Source organism: Miniopterus schreibersii (assembly GCF_964146895.1).
Source record: "Miniopterus schreibersii genome assembly, chromosome: 8".
In the NCBI taxonomy this organism is placed as follows: Eukaryota; Metazoa; Chordata; class Mammalia; order Chiroptera; family Miniopteridae; genus Miniopterus; species Miniopterus schreibersii.
This window is the reverse complement of record NC_138109.1, coordinates 35,443,349-35,463,673: the sequence shown is the minus strand read 5'-3', so window position 1 is coordinate 35,463,673 and position 20,325 is coordinate 35,443,349. Positions and strand designations below refer to the sequence as shown.

Genomic DNA, 20,325 nt, shown 5'->3' with positions numbered 1-20,325 from the left:
GTATTTATCATCTCCAGTTTATGTGAGTTTGCAAGGCAAATACGAGTGGGAGCTATTTGTTATGGGACCTTGGGGAACAGCAGGGTTGGAGAGGGAGCTGGGAGGCTGGAGGATCTGAGACTTGTAAAAATTCATTAAAAATATGAGGAGCTATTGGAGACAGAGGAAATTAATTACTCTGAGGGACTCAAATGTCACTACTTATTTAAGTGACCTGGAGAGGAGGCTGAGAAACCTGTTTTCTGAGGGTTTCTGCACGGGAGAAGGTTGGGAGCTGGGATTCCTCAGCTGTCAATTTCTGCATTTCCTTGGTGACTTATTGACATGTTAACCTGGCTTGTGCCCCAGCCTCCTCTAATGAGTAGAGTTAAATGAGAAATGGAGGTGGGGGTGGGGGGCCCTCTCTCCTGCAGGAGCTCACCAGGCATATAAGTAACTGCCGGACCTAGGGGAAGCTGGTAATTTACCACGACGGAGACAAGAGGCAGATTGTTTGCAGCTGGACTGAGTTGGGTCTTTTATTATTGCTTTTACGTCCACAAAGCTATTCTCTGAGGTGGAGTGAATTTGGGAAGACAAATTAAAGTTTTCTACCTAAGGAGGACTGGGGAGCAGTAGCTTCTGAAAACAGTCATCTTTTCGAGACTGCTTGTGTAATAAATCTCTCTAATGCATTCTGCCCATAGACAGAGGTTGAAAATATATAGATATGTGATGACTTAAAAGTCTAAAATCGTTAAGCACCCAGAGTGTTGTAGTAAAAGCTTTCTCACACGTGTGCCTTACCTAGACCGAGGAATTAAAGGTTTTATTCTGAACTCTGCCACTAACCAGCTGTGAGACCCTCCACAAGACACCATAGTGCCCCGAGCATCTGTCGTGTTATTTACAGAATGGAACGATCATGTGTATCTTCTGTGATTGTTAAGATCAATGCTCCCAGAAGAGCTCTGAAGGATGGAAGTGTGATACAGGTGTGTGGTGGCTGTGTCACGTATTGGTATTTTCTGTTTCCAAAGTCTTGGTTTTTAAACATTGAGGCTGCTCAGTGGTCTGTGTTCCTACCCGGGCTAAAGTTAAGGGGCTTTGTACTATTCTCCTGGCTTGTTCACTTAGGGTTGGGAGCCTTTTTTCTGCAAAGGGCCATTTGGATATTTATAACATCATTCAAGGGCTATACAAAATTATCAACTTAAAAATTAGCTATGAAAAAAGCTCTTAGATTTATTGAATTTCGAGTCCGGCCTACAGTTGCCTTAGTAGGGCCAGACCAAATGATTTCTCAGGCTGTGTGCGGCCCGTGGGCCAGATGTTCCCCACCCTGACTTAGGAAGAGACAATCAACAAGCTAAAGAAGGGGAAACAAATGTTGCCCTGAGTACAGCTTTTGGGAGAGATTTCTCATGGTTTAGGGAAAAAATAAAAGAATGTGAAGCATAGCTTTGGAGGGAGTTGGAGCCCTAGGTCTTCACCTCCAGGAGCAGCCTTAAGGAGCTGCCACTTCTCCAATTCGTAAAATATACTATCCCTCTCAATACAAATCAGGCATTGAAGGTGGCAGAGATGTTTGAAGACTATTCATCTGTTCTTAGAAAGAGATGATGATGAAGCGAACTAGGGCAGGGTCAGTGGGGACAGAGAATGTTATGCAAAGAGCAGAGTTTCGAGAGGGCCTCAGCATATTGCTTGCCAACTCCAAAGAAATAATCTGGAGAACTGGCTGCAAAAGACATGAGTTTATTAGTACTTAGATGCACAACGGGGGCTGCCTGCTGGTGAAGTCTCTGCATCACAGTCTTTCTAAGTACGGGGCTATATAGAGTACAGAAAAGCAAACAAGATGATAAATTGTGTATGTGTATGCAGGGTGGAAATGCTCATTCGCAAGCTGTGCGAGATCAAAACATCAGCAGTTTACAATCCGGGCTCACATCTGGGGACAGTTTCTTTTTGTCTGTACCTTGACCAAGGAGCTGGCCAGGCTCCCAAGGTCCCATAGTACCCTTACAGATGGCCTTCAATATATTCCCACAGCATGGGAGGGGGAGTTGGAGCTTGGGAAGGGGCCCATATTCTCACATACCACACAGAGAAGAAGAGAGCATGTTGAGAGGCCTTGCAAAGAAAGGAACCCCAGGCTTTTCAGTAGTCAGGGTGGCACGCACTTAGAAGAGGGAGCCGTGTAGTGACTTTGGCGGGGAAGTGTTGCCAAGGCACTTGTAATGTCATTAATAGAAACTGTGTAAAAATGCAGGATACAATCCCTTTGCTCAAAGAGCTCAGACTGGTACACAATTAATAATCATACAGAATAGACAGAAATAAGCCCCGAAGAGCAATGCTAGGGACGGGACTGAGAGGGAGGGGACTGTTGAGCCGAGCTCAGAGGATGAGCAGCTCTGTGCTGGGTGAGAAGGGGTTTGAGGCAGGACATTCCACAGAGCAGCTGCTCAAGGCAGCTCTGAAGCACAGCTGCCCAAGAGCGCAACGAACTTGTTGGTCTGAGAGCCGCACACTTGGCTTGGCCCATATCTCCAGCAGCTGGAGTTTTGCACACAGGATGCACTTGGTGATTTTCAGAGGCTTCTGTGCTGTTGCATCCTGGAGGTAGACTTAAAGGATCGCCTGTCTGTTCTCATTAACCAACCCTGCAGTGGCCTAGGGTCTGCCCTGTCCTGAGAATACTCAGAGGGCATCCCCAGGGACTCAATTCTGAATAATTGCTTAAACCACTATTCCCGCTCCTTTGTAGTTTTTATAGCTCACCCCCCCCCACTCACATTTTAAAATTGCTTGAAAATCGTCAATGGACATTACTGAGCCATTGGCTATTTATTTATTGTGTTGATAAGATGTGTCTGCCTTTATATTCATTTACAGCCAACATAGGTGAGACATCATAATACCTTCCCATCTGGGTAATAAAATAGAAATAAGACAGGAAAATGTTTCCTGCTCTTCTTTCTCCCTTTTGCCACCTTTTTGAATTTATCCCTTTGGTGCCTTCTATATGCTTCCTCGCTTGCTTTTATTTTCTTGGATTCTCTCTACTCTTCTACTTTTCCTCTTTCTTCTAATAGAGTCACATATGCTCCAACTTGGAAGGAAGTAGGAGATTCTAGATACCGGGAAGCTCAGCTGTAGAAACTTTGAGAAGGTTCTTAGCCACGTGGTGATTCCCCTTACCTGTAATGTCCGGAGGTGGTGGTGTTGCTTTTCAAAGCTGAGTGTCTTGCTTGGATTTGAATCTCTGCTCTGACACAGAACAGCTGTCTGACATTGAGCAAATCACTCTCCTTAAGCTCCCATCTTCACATCGGTAAAAATAAAGTAGAAATAATACTTTCCATACCAATTGCTGTAAGAATTTAATGAGAGTGCACATGAAAGGGTCTGACACATCGTATATTCTCAGTGACTGATGTTAGCTGTAACTGTTGGTTCTAATAATAATACAAGCTATTATAAAGCCTTAAAACACAAAAGGCAGACGTGTTGATCTTTGGCAACAAGGAAGGGAGAAGCTGGGGAGACTTTCCCACTCTTTGGTTGGTCTTAGAACATGAAAATTCCTAGGGACAAAGGCACTGAAAGCAGCTGGATCTGTTGGTGTACAGACTGGCGCCCTGGCTGGAGAGTTCCCTGGGTGCTGAACAGTGAAAGGGCCTGCGGGGTCCCCTGAGCTTCTGCTGGGCACCCGGAGGGCATCTAAATCAACCCTCCCATAGATGCACGGTTCCTTCCCAGATAGCGGCGGCTCGGTAATATGCCCGCTTGGCTAGGTTGAATTACACTGCTCAGGATTCAGGCTCTGGTATGTTTATCGTCAGGGTGGGCCACAGGGAGATTCCGGGGATATTTGGAAGATGGGAGGGAAGCAGCAGCCACTTTGTAGCTCACATGGGATTGCTGATCTGCTGACTCACCTGGTCTGCTGCAAGCAGCATCTGGGTCCTGCCCAGCTTCTCCAGCTCCTCATCCAGATGTGCGTGTTTAGCTACTTGAGGAAAAACTCCACATCAGCAAGCTGGGAGGCAGTGAAAACCACGGTTCCTGTCAGTTCTCATGGAGTTTCAGCTCATGCTTGTGGGTTCCTGGCTGCTCCTAATCTCTCCCTCTCTTTATACCCATTTTCCCTTGCTAACTGCCTGCCAGGGACTTCAAACTCCAGCATCAGACACGAGACAACAGACTAGTAGACTGCTTAACCAGCCGCTGCAATTGCATGAGGCCAAATCCCTATTAAATAAATAACACATATATGTTGATTAAATATATAAATAGGTATATATAATATATAATGTATTCATTCATTTATTAGAGAAACAAAGCCAACCACTAGGCGATTATGTATGTGTGTGTATGTGTGTATATATGCACATATATGTACACATGTGCAAACACACATGCATACACACACATATATACACAATTCACTAGTGCTTATTTCTGCTTCTCTGGTGGTAGCCTGACTGACACAGACAGTCCTAAGCTTTTTATAATGGGAGCTCTCTACCTTTCTACCTTCCTTTGACCATTACCCTTTTTATTAGCAAAAAAAAAAAAAAAATTAAACTTGTAACCCAAACACATTGTTTTACAGCCCAGGATGTAGTGCACTTTCTCCTTAGGACTTCTGTCCCTCTCATCCCTAAACCCTTTCTCAACCTCTCACTGCTGTGCCCCTCACCCACTGGAGTTTTTTCTCTCCAGTTTCTCACCTTTCTGACCTTCGGAATCAACCTCATAACTATGGATATCCTAGAGAGGTCCTTCTAGCCATTCCATTTCCCCAGTCCTATCTCCTTTTAATCCTTCCTGTGCCATTTGAAGACAATACCTTGATTCTGAATGCTTACAAGATGCAATGTGACACAAAGAGAGAGGGGTGGGAAGCATAGAATTTACAATCAGAAGACCTATGTTTGTGTCCTGCCAGCACAGAGTGTTATTTAGCTTCTCAGGGACTCAGTTTTCTCAGCTGTAAAATGGGGATACTAATAGCTGGCCTGCCTCTTCTCAGGCTTTGTGAGTCCAATGACACCTGAGCAGCTATAGATGTTTGAGGTCTTTTATACTTGAATCTGTTTCCCAAGTCTCAGACTAGCTTCTACCTGAGTAAGTAAATGCCAATTATGATTAGATGTTGAACTTTAGAATTCATAATAGATGAGCAAATTAACACACTCTTATTTTTTAATAAAAGAAATACCTTGAAACAGTAATAACCTAAATTCTTATACTAGTCAGGGTCTACCATAGTAACTTTTTGCCTAAGTTGTTTCTTGAAGAAGATTTATGTTAAAGAAATTAAGTGTATATTTGTTTTAAAAATGGGTGTGTGGTCTGGCCAGTGTGGATCAGTGGTTGAGCATCGACCCACGAATCAGGAGGTCACAGTTCGATTCCCAGTCAAGGCACAATCCTGGTCATGGGCTCGATCCCCAGTAGCGGGCGTGCAGGAGGCAGCCGATCGATGATTCTCTCTCATCAATGTTTTTCTCTCCTTCTCCTTTCCTCTCTCTAAAATCAATAACATATTACATGTGGAAAAAAAATTTTAAATGGGTGTTTATGTGTGTGTCTTATAAATCAAATACTTATAAAAATGTTACAGAGTTGACCAAAAAAGGTCAAAACACTGACATAGGAAAGGATGACTAAAAATGATCTTACTTGAACCAAAATTTAAAACTAACACAAAAAGCAAATCCAGAAAGTAGAACAAGACAGGACATCCTATTAGAGAGCTGACTACAAAGTGGAGCAAAAAGCCACAATGAAGGGACTTTTAAAAACTGACACAAGGCAGTGGTGAAATTGAGTGTATCCAAGTGAAACTGTTGTGGACGGATAAAGTAGGTGTCCACTCAAAGACCAGAGCCTCTGTCCTCTCGGGCAAAGGAAGGTGAGCGGAAGGGGTGACTCTGGAAACATCCTGTTCTTAGGTGCGACATTGGCAACCAATTATGAGCTCACAAACCTGCTTAGAAAAATCCCTGTAATTGGCAGGTGTATGGCTCTTAGACGAAGCGATGGAGAATATCGGTGACAGCTGAAAGCCACATTTGACATTTGTGGCCAAGCCTCGCCCTGCTCTCCTGTATCCATTCATCATTAAATAACAGCCACGGTGGAAGAAATAGCTGGCTTACCCTCTCCCCGCCGTGCATGAGTACACACACACACACTCACACACACACACACTGCCTCTCTCACAAGGATCAAATGAGTGCTATAGCACAATGCCTGGCACATGATAGGTCCTCAAAAAAACAATGACCCACATTTGTTGGATGGGTGCATGTATTAATGAATTGCCAAGGACTCAAGGGGAAAGTCTAGAGATGTCGGTAGACATTATGACAGCATCCTGGATGAAATGAAATGGAAAATAATGCCCAGGAGAATATTTTTAGTGAAGATTTAACACGTTGATGTTCATAACATCTCACCTGCCAAAGGTACCCTCTTCCAAATGAACAAAGCGACAGAGCAGGATTAAATTGGCACAGCTGGAGGAGGTCTGCCTGCGTGTGAAGAGCTGAATGTCATCTCCAGGCAACGGATGGAGTTGTAACATGAGGATTTTTATTTTTAGTGTTGGGGGGGAAATGAATTTGAATCGAGGGACAACTAGGGTTGATAAGGGAAGACTGGGGCTTGAGGGAAGGAGTGGATGTGTAACAAGCTCAGACCAGGAAGGCTGAGCAAAGAACTGGAATAGAGGGGAGATGAGTGGAAGGGTACCTTGTTATTTCAGAGTGGCACCAGAAGGAGTAATGAGGTCTGCTAGGGCGTCTGGTCAACTCGGGCCCTCACTGCTTGGGACAATCTACATCAGCGTGGGCGCCTAAGGGTTAGGAATCAGCTTCCCATTAGGAGGAATCAGCGTCCCGTGGGTGAGGAAGACCCCTCCTGTGTGCACATGTCTGCATCCTTTGGGGGACAGGGAGGTTCTTTATTAAATCACTTACATGATGTATTACAATCGTCTGCATTTTTCTCTCGCTCTCTATGTTCCCCTTTGGTGCCAGGACCATGTTTTTTGTTTTGTTCTATTTTGGGTTTTGTTGTTGCTGTTGTTATGTTTTTCTGCACCCTTATTTATAGTGTTTAGCTCTGAGAATTTAAAAAAGAAATCACTGAGCATCCCCCTATGCTAATAATGATAAACTCCCTCTACACATGTAAGAAAGCTATTGTTATCCATACTCATCGGTAATGAAAAGAGGAGCAGCGAGGGGAAGGAGTTGGTTCATAGTCTCACAGCTGGTCATTGCTGAGCTAAGAACTGAACCCAGACCCGTCTGGATGATATCTGTGGCCTGTCCACTATTCCCCTAAGCCTCAGAGCCTATAATCAAGTAGGTGAACCCTAAAGATTTCTTGGAAAGAAGGGAAGACAGAAAGAGGGATGACAGATAATGAAAGGATAGAGAAGATTTAAATACAAATAGCCAGACTTTCAGCAGATCTGTTCCAAATGGATCAGAGGCCAATGTGCCTGACACAGAGATTACACTGGGTGATGGAACCACAACGGAGGCGCCTGGGAGACAGTTACACCGGTAACCTTCATAATCAAAGTCAGGCATGAGACGTTAGGTTAAAGTTGAGAAAAGGAATGCGAATCTTGGATACAGCAGAAACTCTGCTCGCTGGCTCTTCTGCAAACAACTAACCTCACCCACTCCGCCCAGCCCACCTTCACCCCCAGGCCTCGGTTTGCTAATTTTGTCCATTAGCCACCTTAGAGGAAACTCTTATGATCCTGTTTGAGGGATGAGAAAATCAAGACTCAGATTAAGAGTTTGAGGAGCTCACCCATGCCAGGCGTGAATGTAAATGCCAGATACTGGGATTCGGCTACCCAGGCACCAGAGACTGTGGGAGTGTCTCCACTTGCTGCAAGATGACTCTTCCAAAGGAAATTTCTGTAGGAATTTTGTCTGACAGCCAAGTCATTTAAGCCAAGCCTGTCTCTTCTTGTGAACATCACCAGGGGAAAGGAAAAGACCATGCAGAGCTTGCCTGCCCCTCGATGTCTCACCTTTCTGTGTTTACCACGTGGCTCTAATGTTTCTCTAATGCTGGTGTCTTTACGTATCAGTGTCTCTTTGCTGGGGACATTGGTTCTGCTTGTCCCATTGAAGGTAATGCTCCCAGATGGCTCACAAATTAGGTTCAATAAAATGTAGTGATTCTTCTCTTTTAGTGAGTCTTTGGTGCTGAACCCATTTAACTTACCTAATACCCTATTTCAGCTGTTAAATCTAAAACATGGATTGATTGGGACAGGGGACTTCACTCTCTGGTTAGTGCAGCAAGCTTTCCGAAGTGGATGGGAGGGCCGCTCTGGAACTAAACGCCCGGCCTGGGGTTCACTTCGCCACTTGTCTGTGTGAATTTGGCTTCTGGTGTCGCCCTTCTTTCTCGCTCACGCAGCCTCTCATTTTCCTGGCCTGTAAAAATAGGAATCAGAGGTGACTGTGAAAAGCAAGTGGTCACGTGTATGTGAAAATATTGGTCAAGTATCAGTGGTTATGGAAATGGAAGTTAGTATATAATATATTTAAATAAACAAAAAACTTGAAACTGGAAGCATACCGTTCCATTAGAAATTTTTAAGGAAAAAATAAATGGAATCAGGACAGTCTAGGATTATAAGGAATCACAGATATTGGCTACTTCAATGTCCTTTTTGACAGATTAGGAACTTGAGTCTCCAAGGGAGGTAGTAATTACATTAAATCACATAGCATATGATCCACAGAGCTGAGCCCACAACTCATGTCACTTGCTTCTCCATGCACCTGCGACCCACAGGTCTCTACCCGTCCCTCCCGTGCTTTGCACGCTGTCAGCTGCGGCCCTTGATGGAACTGCTCACACCAGGAGCTTTAAACATGTGAATGCCAGGGGGAAAGCCCATGCCCCTAATGCTTGCTTCTTCCAGTGGATTTGTGAGGATACTTTTTAGCTGCAATTAGGAAAAAGGGTGTCGCAGATTTGGTGAAGACAGCTCACCCAGTGTGATTTCTTCTGGATTTTGTAGAGTTCACCCTTCTAGCACTGAAGGGAGAGGCTAACGTATCTGTTGATTCCACCTCTGAAATATACACAAACATTTCCTTCCCTCTCCAACACATTACACTGAAGCTCCCTGAGGCCAGGAACCTTGTCTGTCTTCCCTTTTGTAATAAATTCTCAGCTCAAGGTTTGCAGATGCTCAGAAGGTATTTGTTTGATAGAAGAGTGAATTCCCACTGCCATTGCCTTCGTTCACGGTCACCTTGGTTGTCTTTCTCTAGAGCCTTGTAAGTACCTTACCTCCTTCCAAGCCCTCCTGCACACTGCCCTCTGAGTATCCCACTAAATTACAAATATGAAAAGGCCACTCCTGTGCTGAAAATTTGTTGATGGCTCCCCTTTGCCTAATGGAATTGGAAAAGTGCCTGAGTGGAGACTTTAAAGGTCTTTATAACCTGGCCCTGTACTGACTTCCCAATCTCATCTGTGGACTCCTCTCTCCCATCCCCACCTTCTCTCTCTCTCTCTCTCTCTCTCTCTCTCTCTCTCTCTCACACACACACACACACACACACACCCCTGTCTTTATTGTCTTCTACCTGGAATGCCCTTTCCTGCCTTTACCACTTAGGGGTGTCCTACCTATTCTTTGGGCCCTTTCCAGTGTCCCCTCCCTTACCTGCTTTGTGCTCCTCAGTTATTAGGCAGACTCCTCCAGAGCTTGAGCTGCAGCTATAATCCCTGAGTTAGGAAACGGGGGAGAATCCTGACAGTTGCCCTTTCCCTCCAGTGAGCAGATGGCTGAGATGAGGTCAAGCCGAAGCTGCGCTGTGGGGAGCAGAGCTGGCCCAGGCCCCGCGGAGGGCCGGGGAAGGGGCTGGCGCCGGGCGGGCAGTGCTTGCTCACCAGGCCCCCGCCTGCGATCGCCGCCCCTCTCCCGGAGCTGCTGCAGGCGAGTGCTTCAGGAAAACAAAACAATATAAACACCGAGTTTTATCTTCTCATTTGACTCTAATAAAGTTATCACACGTGATTTATTGTTTTTATTAATGAAAAGTAAGGACCCTGTCATGCTTTTGTAAGCAACTTTTCGATTGTTCATGTATTCATGAGTTTTAATTTAAAAACTAATCTAAACTTATTACATGGAGTTTAGAAATTAGAGGAAAGACTGCCTCCCCCCCAAAATAACAACAATCCATCATTTGGGTGTACTTCTTCCTGTCTTCGTGTAGATATATTTTATATGACTGTTGTATTTTACATAAAAGCCTTTTTGTTGTTTCACTGACGCAGTGAGCATTTTCCCATGGTGCTGTGTACTGTTGATATCAGTCACTTTAAATGACTGAGTAATATTCCATTGAGTAAATGGGCTGTTATGGGATAGATCCACCATAATTTACTTAGTCATTTCCCTATTGTTGAAGATTGGTTCCTTGTAATACTTTACTTTTTTCAGTAATATATGAAGATGGCTTTATACACGAACATGTCCCACTCTGGAGTTATTTCCTTAAAATGACTCTGACATCACATCGATTACTATGTAAATACGTTCCCATTGAAAACATTTAATGCCCCTTCACACCCTTCCTCCCTCCAACGTAGAAGTTAATGCCTTACTTTTTTAAAAATATTTTTTTTTTATTGATTACAAGAGAGGAAGGGAGAGGGAGAGAGAGAGATAGAAACATCAATGATTAGAGAAAGTCATTGATCGGCTGCCTCTTGCTTGCCCCCTACTAGGGATTGAGTCCGCAACTTGGTCATGTGCCCTGACTGGGAACGGAACCATGATCTCCTGGTTCATGGGTCAACACTCAACCACTGAGCCATGCCAGCCAGGCAAATCCCTTACTTTTTAATAAGGAATTTGAAGGCCTATATACCCTGGCCCTTTTCTAAGCCCCAGCATCATGTCTTTATCACTCCCTGCATCTCATGTCCCCCCAACCCTGTGACTGGCCTGTGCTTCTAACACATACTAAGCTGTCCTTTCGGCTCTGTGCTCCTGCTCAGGCTGGCCCTGTGACCTCACCCACCCTGCATACACTCACCCTTGGGTTCAGACTCATACCAGATGGCCCCTCCTTTGCTGGCTAAAGCACTATGATTTAGTCACTGTTTCCCTGGGATTCCCTGACTCCCTGAGCATATCTCTGTCATCACACTTACCACACTCTACTGAAAATACAGGACTCCCTGAAGCCAGAAAATGTATCTTTTTCATTGTCTCCCTGTTGCTAGCACAGAACTCAACACATAGTTAGGTGTAGAATAGCTAATAGCAAACCTAACAATAGATTTGCCAACTGGGATGTCCCCGTAGTATGTTATAGAAAGAGTAAGTTACTCTATTTGCAAAGTATTGACAGCTAGTAGATGGCTCCCCCTAGCCCATTTTAAGCTGGCATGATATGTTATTCATAAAGCACAGCGAGAAGAAAAACTGTAAGTGGGATTGCTATAAAGAGACTGAGTATCGAAGGATACCAAAGACCCTAACTGATGTATGCACATCCTTATAAATATTTTACATTTTAATATTTAGAAATTTTATCCTGCTGTCCCATGGTTCGAAATGTCATTTACATGCTAATGATTTCCCCATTTTTATCTTCAGCCCTCCCACTCTCCTGAATTCAGGGCTCAGGACTCAGGGCTCCACCTACAACCCCAAACCTCTCCATTGGATCTCTGCTATCCAACTCAAATTTCAAAAATCCAGACCTCAGCCCTGTTATGCACCCCAGCTGCTTCTTCCACAACCTTCCCCATCATGGTGAATGGCAACTCCAGTCTTCCAGGTGCCCAGCCAGAAACCCTGGATTCACCTTGGACCCTCTTTCTTTCATGCCCCACACTCCCTCCACGAGCTTTCTTTGCTTCCTCTACCTTCAGACTACATTGAGAATCAGCCACGTCTCAGCACAGTCTCCGCTGCTCTCGCGCCTGGCCTGGGCAGCCAGCGTTATTCTCCTGGGTTATTGTAGAAACCTCCTAACTAATTCCTTTACTTTCAACCTTGCCTCCATAGTTTACGCACAAAAGTAAAAGTGGCCTTTCGCATGCCCTGTCCTTGCCTAGAGCCTTTTAAAGGCTGCCCATCTCCAGTTCCTAATGTGGCGTATCAGTTTGCTGGGGCTACCATAAGGAAACACCGCAGGCTGGGTGGCTTAAATGACCGATGTTTATTCTCACAGTTCTAGAGGTTAGAAGAGCCAAGATCCAGATGCCAACAAATTCATTTTTTGATAAGAATTCTCTTTCTGACTTGCAGACAGGTGCCTACTCCCTGTGTCCTCACATGGCGTTTCCTCTCTGCACTGTGGGGGGGAAGTGGGCAGAGAGAAAGGAGAGCCCTTTCTATAAGGCTGCCAGTTCTATTGGATTAGGGCCCCACCTTTATGACCTCATTTAACCTTAAGCACCTCCAGAATGGCCTATCTCCTAATACCATCACAGTGGGGGCTGGGCTTTAACATGTGAGTTTGGGGGGACACAATTGACTCCAACATTGCCTATAAATTTCCATGTGATCCATGGCACACTCACACCACCTCCCTCAGCTGCTCCAGCCAAACTGGGCTCCTTGCAGCTCCTTGAACATACCCAACACGCTCCTATCCCAGGGGTATCACACTGTCCCTCCACCTGGCCTGTCCCCCTCGTGTCCTTCAGGTCTCTGCCTAAGTGGCATTTACTGGCTATTTCTTCCTTGACCACCTTCTGTAAAATAGCACAACTGCTCTACCTCAGCCCCATCCTCTTTATCTCACCTTACTTTCCTCTAAAGCATTCCCATTAGCTGACTTTATATATTTAGAAGAGGTCTCTTCCTCTTCTACTCTAGTGGTAAAACTGTAAGTTCTAAGAAGGCAGGAATTTTACCTGTTTTTTGTTTACAAGGGTATTGATGGCACTTAGGACAGGCTGGGCACATGAGATGCACGATAAATATTTACTAAGTGAGTGAATGAATGAGTAGACGTTTCTTTCATACGCATTATTTTATTTCACCCTCAAACCAAACCTGAAAGAGGGTGGGACAGATATTTGTTCTACTTTTACAGATGAGGAAAACTGATATTCATAAGAGATTTCATATATGTAGTGATAATTTCATTTATTGAGTGCTTAACATTGCCAAGGGACAGGCAGACTGCCATAGCTGTTTTCATTTAATCCTTAGAGTAATCCTAAAAAGATTATATATTATTATCCCTATTTTAACACAATTACTTACACCATACAAAGGTTCAATAACTAGCCCAAGGGAATCACTACTAAGTGACAGCCTAGATACGAACCCTAATCTGACTTCAAAGAGCTTGTTTTTATCTGTTATTAGAGTTCACGTACTTTTAGCACAACACTGTTTGCTAGATACCGTGCTAGGTCTTACAATGACACTATAAAGTATGGACCGGCATTATCTTCGCTTTGCAGATGAGATAGCCGAGGCTCAGAGATGTTAACTTGTTCAAGGTCACACACACCCTGCTGACCCAAGAGTCTAACTGTCAGACACTAGCTGTCTCCCTCCAAGAGCTGGGTCTGGCGCTGAGTCCGGCTCACTTTCCCTTGTCCTTTCTCTGTGCGCTAACTGCCTAAATTAACCCCCACGCCCAGGGTGCCCCCACCGTGACACGCCTTTCGGTTGGTTTGTATTTGCAATTCTGATCTCAATAGAGGCTTGAGAAACAGAAAACTTTGGCTGGTAAAGCAAATCTATGAGTGGGTGAAAATATTGACAAATGTGATGTGGCCTAATCATTTTTTTTTTTTAAAGGCATCACCACCTCATTCAGTCTCTTTCAGGTTGGGTCTGCTTTTTTGCACGTGTTATCTTTCTTCTTAGATACCTGGCAAAGTGTGTGTGTGTGTGTGTGTGTGTGTGTGTGTGTGTGTGTGTGTGTGACTCAGCCTCTCTCCCTGCCTGTAATGGCAGAGCTTAGGTTCAATAGTGAAGAAGGATAATTGAATCTATTTTTCAGACGTTCATCTGTGGGCTCTATTCTGGGCCCATATTATTAGAATTGTGAGAGCCAGACATTTCTTTAAAGTAGAGAGGGTTGGGCTGAGCCAGGAAGATTATTCAAAGACATCACAATGCCGGCCGAGGAAAATATATAGGGCACCTAGATTCCTTGCTCTGGCCCTCCCCTTAGAGCACAAAGCCCGTTCAGACACCTTTTCAGGAACAGGCTTCTCCCCGTGGCCCGTCCTCAGTAGCCTGCCCTTGGTGCTCACTTGCCCTCCACATGTCGGCCCAGCGAGTGTCACAGTGTGGCTTCAGGGCTAGCAGCACCAGCACCGCCTGGGACCTGGTGAGCGGTGCAAGCTCTCAGGCTCCTTCCAGACCCACTGAATCAGAGACTCTGGAGGTGGAGGCCAGCACCCCACCTGCCTTCACATGAACTTTAGGCGATTCTAACGCTGACTCAAGTCTGACAGCCATTGTATTAGAAGTGTCACTTCTCCAACCCATCTCCCCCCCCCTTCCCCCAGGCTGGTCCTCTTCATGTGCCCTGACCAGGATTTGAACCACAATTTCCTGGACCATAGGTCGATGTTTAACCGCTGAGCCATGCCTGCCGGGCTACAATTTTATTATATTTTTATAAATTAGCATTTTCAATTGATGTTTGATATTATAGTTATAAAGTTTTGTATTTGAAATGCAAGTTAGATCCTGCCGTGTTTGAAATTGCACTTCACTGCTCTCTCACTTGGGATGTGCTGAGTTCTCAGGTTTAAAACAATGATACCAATAATCACTTTGCTTTAGGGGCATGTAGCATCCTGAATTCTTGCCATGTACTAGGGATTATGCTGAACCCTTTGCACGTATTTAATCATGTAATTCTCTACCACTGTATTAATTAAATATGTACTATTGTTAACACCATTTTACAGATGAGGAAACTGAGTCACAACGAGGTTAAATCATTTGCCCCAAGTTCCACAACTATTCAGCACTACATAAAAGCACCTACATAGTAATCCCCTATGTATAATGTGGAGTCCTTCAGAGAGGACCTAATATTTAATCCTTTCAGCAGGTCTGCAATTTATGTATAACGGTTGCCCAGCCTCCCTAAGTCCCATGTACTCCCTGCAGGCTGTTCCCACAGAAGCCCACAGTGGAATATTTGTTGTGCCTGACATCACTCTGTCCCACTTCCCTGATCAATCTATATGGCATCTCTCCTGATGCTAATGCCTGCTTATGGGCAACCAGAAGGCCCTGTATCTTGCAGGGGAGATACCAGCCTTGAATGAGAGAAAAGCTGGACACCTTTGCTTCTGCTTATTTGGGCTGCTGATTCCTCCTTTGGGTCCTGGTACGTTTCCCTGCCCAATGTCATAATAATTTCAACTTGGCTAACTCCATTTTGGTGATTACAATGCTGCAACAAGATAGTAATTTTGTTACTTCAGTATTTATTTTACATTCTATCAATATTTTATTTTGAAAGTGCACAGAATTTGCCCAGCCGGGCGTGGCTCAGCGGTTGAGCATCGACCTAGGATCCAGGCGATCAGGGTTTGATTCCCGGTCAGGGCACATGCCCGGGTTGCGGGCTGCAGCTGATCAATGACTCTCTCATCATTGATGTTTCTGTCTCCCTCTCCCTCTCCCTTCCTCTCTCTGAAATCAATAAAGATATATTTAAAAAAAAAAAAAAAGAAAGTGCACAGAATTTATAAAATAAAAAGCTCAAAGAAACTAAATTATCTAATGTACTTTAAATACAAATACATATAAATATTTTATATACATTGGAAAAAATGTAAATTTACCAAAAAATTATAACCATAATATAAATTATTGGCAAATCAAAATTTATTAAGATAAATATTCAAAATATAAACCAAAAAAGCCCATAATGGGAAAATCTAATCAATTACAGAAATTGAAAATAAAAATATTATTTGCTCTTTTTAAAAATATGCTAGTTAAAAATTAAAGTGTGGCCCCAGCTGGCTTTGCTCAGTGGTTAGAGCACTGGCCCATGGACTGAAGGGTCGCTGGTTAGATTCGGGCCATGGGCATGAACCTCAGTTGCTGGCTCAACCCCCAGTCCCCGTCCAGGCTCCTGTGGGAGGCAACAAATCAATGTGTCTCTCTCACATCGCTGCTTCTCGCTCTCTCCCCTCCATTCTCTCTGAAAAGCAATGGAAAAAAGTATCCTTGAGTGAGGATTAAAAATATTAATTAATGACACCCGTGATGTCATTGAATTGCAAGCTTTTCTTGCTGCTAAAAAGCTCTTGTGATTTTCTGACTAGAAGAATGGTGAGAAGATACTTAGGAGCCAACCCTAAATATTTTCCTCTGAATTTCATCTTCAAATAATTTTATCTCGTATTTGATTGTTATGAGGAGTTCTTTTCTGAGCCACTCCTCCTCTGCCGCCCATCCCGACAAAGACTGCAGGTTGTATGTGGATGAAAAGCTGTATCTCCGGCCCCACCCCCACTCCTGCCAAAGGAAACGTTTGGTTTGTCGTTATTTCCTCCTTTTTGTCATAGACGTTTGGTAAATCGGAGGCAGAAGTACCTGTGTTCATCTTCGTACTGTTCCATTCATATTCTGCCTTTCAGAAATTCTTTGAAGTGCATTCGTAATTATTCCTTCAATAGGAGCTTTTCGAGACCTCAGTATAGTTGCTCTTTGCAATTCACACAGGCCCAGAGCTGTCTAGACTTGTAGACTGCATCAGGTTCCCTTTTCACATAATTTGAATAATTGAATCATTGGTCTTTCTCTCTAGATATTAATAACTTGAATTTCAGAATTTTTTTAAAAAAATAAAATAGCCCTCTGCCAAATATATGGATATTTCAGTACTTAAAAGTAGCCCCGTCCACTGTAATGCCATGATTTGGTAATTCTGCCTCCTTCCTCCTCATATGGAGTGCCCAGCGTGCTTTGAGGCCAGTGCTTCATCTTCCAAATGAGGACAATGGTGCTCAGGCAAGCGAAATAAGTATTTAGCCTGCGGTCATATAGCTAGCAACCACCCATGCTGGGATTCGAACCCAGTTCTTCTGGACTCCACAGCCAGAGCAGCTCTTACTATCTCTTAGTCAGTTTCCAGGTCCCTTTTATATAAATAGGCTCCATATCATCTATCCTTTGGATGAAACAAGTGACCCACATTTTTCTCAACAGAACCCATCACTTGGCTGGGCTCTTGGAGGCATTTTCCTGAAGTGAGGGCTCTCAAACACCAGAAAGGGCCCTTGTGGCAGCTTATAAAATTTCTTCTTCCATTAGTCTCAGAAATAATTGAGATGAGGAGTTTTAAAATTTACACTGGTTCCAGGTGACCTCTCAAGGTCGTTCCCAACTCTGTGATTCTGCAGGTGTGTGAAAGTTAAGACAATTTAAATCTGAAATCAGTTCCCCTGATATTTGGTCCTCTGGCTGTTTGTCACTTTACTAATGAAACATCTGAATGACAGAACTGAGTGACTTTCTCCCTCTTATTTCGGCTCCTCGTGTAACCTGACTTTGTTCTCTGCTGTGCTGTTATCAAAGCATCCAGGTGGAAGGGATCGCTCAAGAAATTGGAAATAATCCTGGTTGTCTTTCCTCTATTTGCTCCTTTCATCTCTTTTTCTGTTTAATAAGCACAAAGTAAACACAGAAATGACTTTTTTATTCTGAAATGTTATGAACATTAAGCTCTGAGTATTATCATGGGAATGCATTTCATTCGAACTCCAAGGAGGCTTCGTGTAATTTTTTAAAGGAAAGCTCCAACATTAGTAATGCTATGCCGGTCTCTCGTTGCCATGGTGGATCTAAAAGGCCTCCGTCTGGCAGGTCAAATGTTTCCAAATCAGTTCAGGTTTTTTGGGGTCTTTGAGACGTCTGCAGAGCTGAGCCCTGGCTACACAGGCAGCATTGTGAAAAATCTGAGACTTTGGATGTAGAAATTTCTATCATTTGTCAATCACCTACTGTGTTCAAGATCCTGCAGTAGGCTCTTTACATGGGTTTCTTCATTTAACTCAGATGTTCTTACTAATTAGTTCACATTATCCAATTTTACTATTAAGCCAGCTGTAATTCAGAGCAGTTAAATGACCTGCGCACAGCCATCCAGCCAGTAAGTGGCAAAACTGGGATTTGAATCCAGACTGTCTGGTTCCTGCATTCAGGCTCTTCCCATACTGCATATTGTCTCAGCACTTCTGCTCCTGGCCATTCACCCGTAGTCCCTCACCTCATATCTGTATGCCCGGGCTCTCGATCCGGACTTAACCTTGGTCACATCTTTCCTTTAACTGGGTGGCCTTCCAGCATTCTGCTCACTTGACTTGAAGATACTGTTTGTTTCTTTTGAGAAACCCAGGCACAGTCCATCCTGCCTTCATTTATCAGTCATTTTAAAATCCCTCTGTACCCACTGCACCAACCCGCTGCTGGCCGATGGGAATATAAAGAAGAGAGCCTCCCAGTGGAAAGTTCCCTGTCTAAGAATCAGCACGGGGGGTGAATACAGCCTGGAGAAAAGATAATTATAACACAGAGCAGCATGTGGCTTAAAGAAGAATAAACAGTGTCACATAGGAATCTCTACAATTAAAAGTGCCTTGGAAAATCTGGGAAGGCTTTCCAGAGGGGGAGATATTGAAGCCAAGTTTTGAAGATGTCTGTGATGGTCTGAATTGTATCTCCACCCCACCCCCAAATTAAGGAGTTGAAGCCTTAACTCCCAATGTGACTACATTTGGAAATAGGACTTTTAAAGATGTAATGAAGGTTAAGTGAGGCAATGTGGGTGGGTCATAATCCAATCTGACTGGTGTCCTTATAAGAAGAGGAAATTTGGACCCAGAGGCATCAGGGATATGTGTGTAAAAAAAAAGGCCATGTAAAGGCACAGAGAGAAGGTGGCCATCTGCAAGCCAACGAGAGAGGCCTCAGGCAAAACCAAACCTCCTGACACCTTGATCTTGAACTTCCAGCCTGCAGAACTGTGAAAAATGCATTTCTGTTGTTTAAGCCCCCCAGTCTGTGATACTTTGTTATGGCAGCATAAGCAAATTAATACAATGTCCCCAAACTTTCCCTCCTTCTCCTCTTTCTTGAGTTGTATTAGCCCCTTGACAGTAGGTCACCTGTCACTCCTCCTGCTCTCTCCCCTCCCTCTAGAGTGTCTGCAGGACCCAGGCATGTTTCTCTAATTAATGATAGGTAGGTGGGCTTTCATGTGAACACTCCAGCTAGTGGTCACAGGAAATCCACACCAGTTTATAAATACTGATACTTGGCAGGGTACCAGTAGCTTCTGGCCATTTATAAGAAGTGGCTGTGTTTCTGGTGTATTTTCTATAATCTTTTCTAAAATGAGCTCAGAATTATTCCTACAGCATGTGTAACAGTGAATGGCCACTTTTGTGTAATGCAGCATAGGGCAGGGAACTGTTCGTAAGAATCGAATGTGTTCCTGAAGATTTAATTACTTCTATAATTTTATGCATTCCTACACATTTGTGTTTTTAATCAAAGGTTTGAAATTGGTAAGAACCATAAGAACTCTGAAACTAGAAAAATGCTAAGGAGACGTGTGAGGCGGGCGAGATCAAACAGACTGCTAATTAAGTAAACGTGCATTTAGTCTTGGAATAGTGCTGGGCATAGAGCAAGCATAATATAAGTGTTAGACATGATTATTGCTTTGAGACAGAATTGAAACTCTCCAAACACAAAGACCCTTGGAAAATATTGAAGGAATAGAATGAAAACTGGAAATGAGAAGAATAAAACTTCGTAAAACTAATTTGATAAAAGTGTCAGATAAAATAATCAATAAACTGAAACATGTTAAAACAAAATGGGAAATATAGTGGCAAATGTGAGCACTGCAAAGATATTTGGTAATGAGTAAAACAGATTTTTTTCAGTGACTAGTTGAAAGCTCAGATACGACCGCATGAGATAGGTGTTTTATAACAATTTTCAATTCAGCTGTCTGCTTCCACAGTAGATAATGAGGTTCCTAGAGAAGGAGATTGGATCACATCTCACTCATTTTAGTATTTTCAGGGTCTAGTTCCTGATATCGAGTGACCCACTATTCATTGAATGCTTGATGAGTGAAGGAATTTATGAATGCATGAAGGAACGATTGGCTAAGTAAGCTTCATATATCTGACAGGAAAGGAGCTGGGAGGCACTCACTTAAGATAGCCGTAGTGTCTGCACCATTTCTGTCCACATGTGAACTGCCCATTTCTTTGTGTCTTCCACCTTTGACTTCAACCTGG

At 43.7% G+C, this 20,325-nt stretch overlaps 1 protein-coding gene across 1 annotated transcript in view; it reads left to right on the top strand.

The window, feature by feature from the left end:
• DAB1 (DAB adaptor protein 1) overlaps window positions 1-20,325 on the top strand; it is an 895,228-nt gene that overhangs the window by 426,365 nt on the left and 448,538 nt on the right. The gene's annotated exons all lie outside the window — the stretch shown is intronic.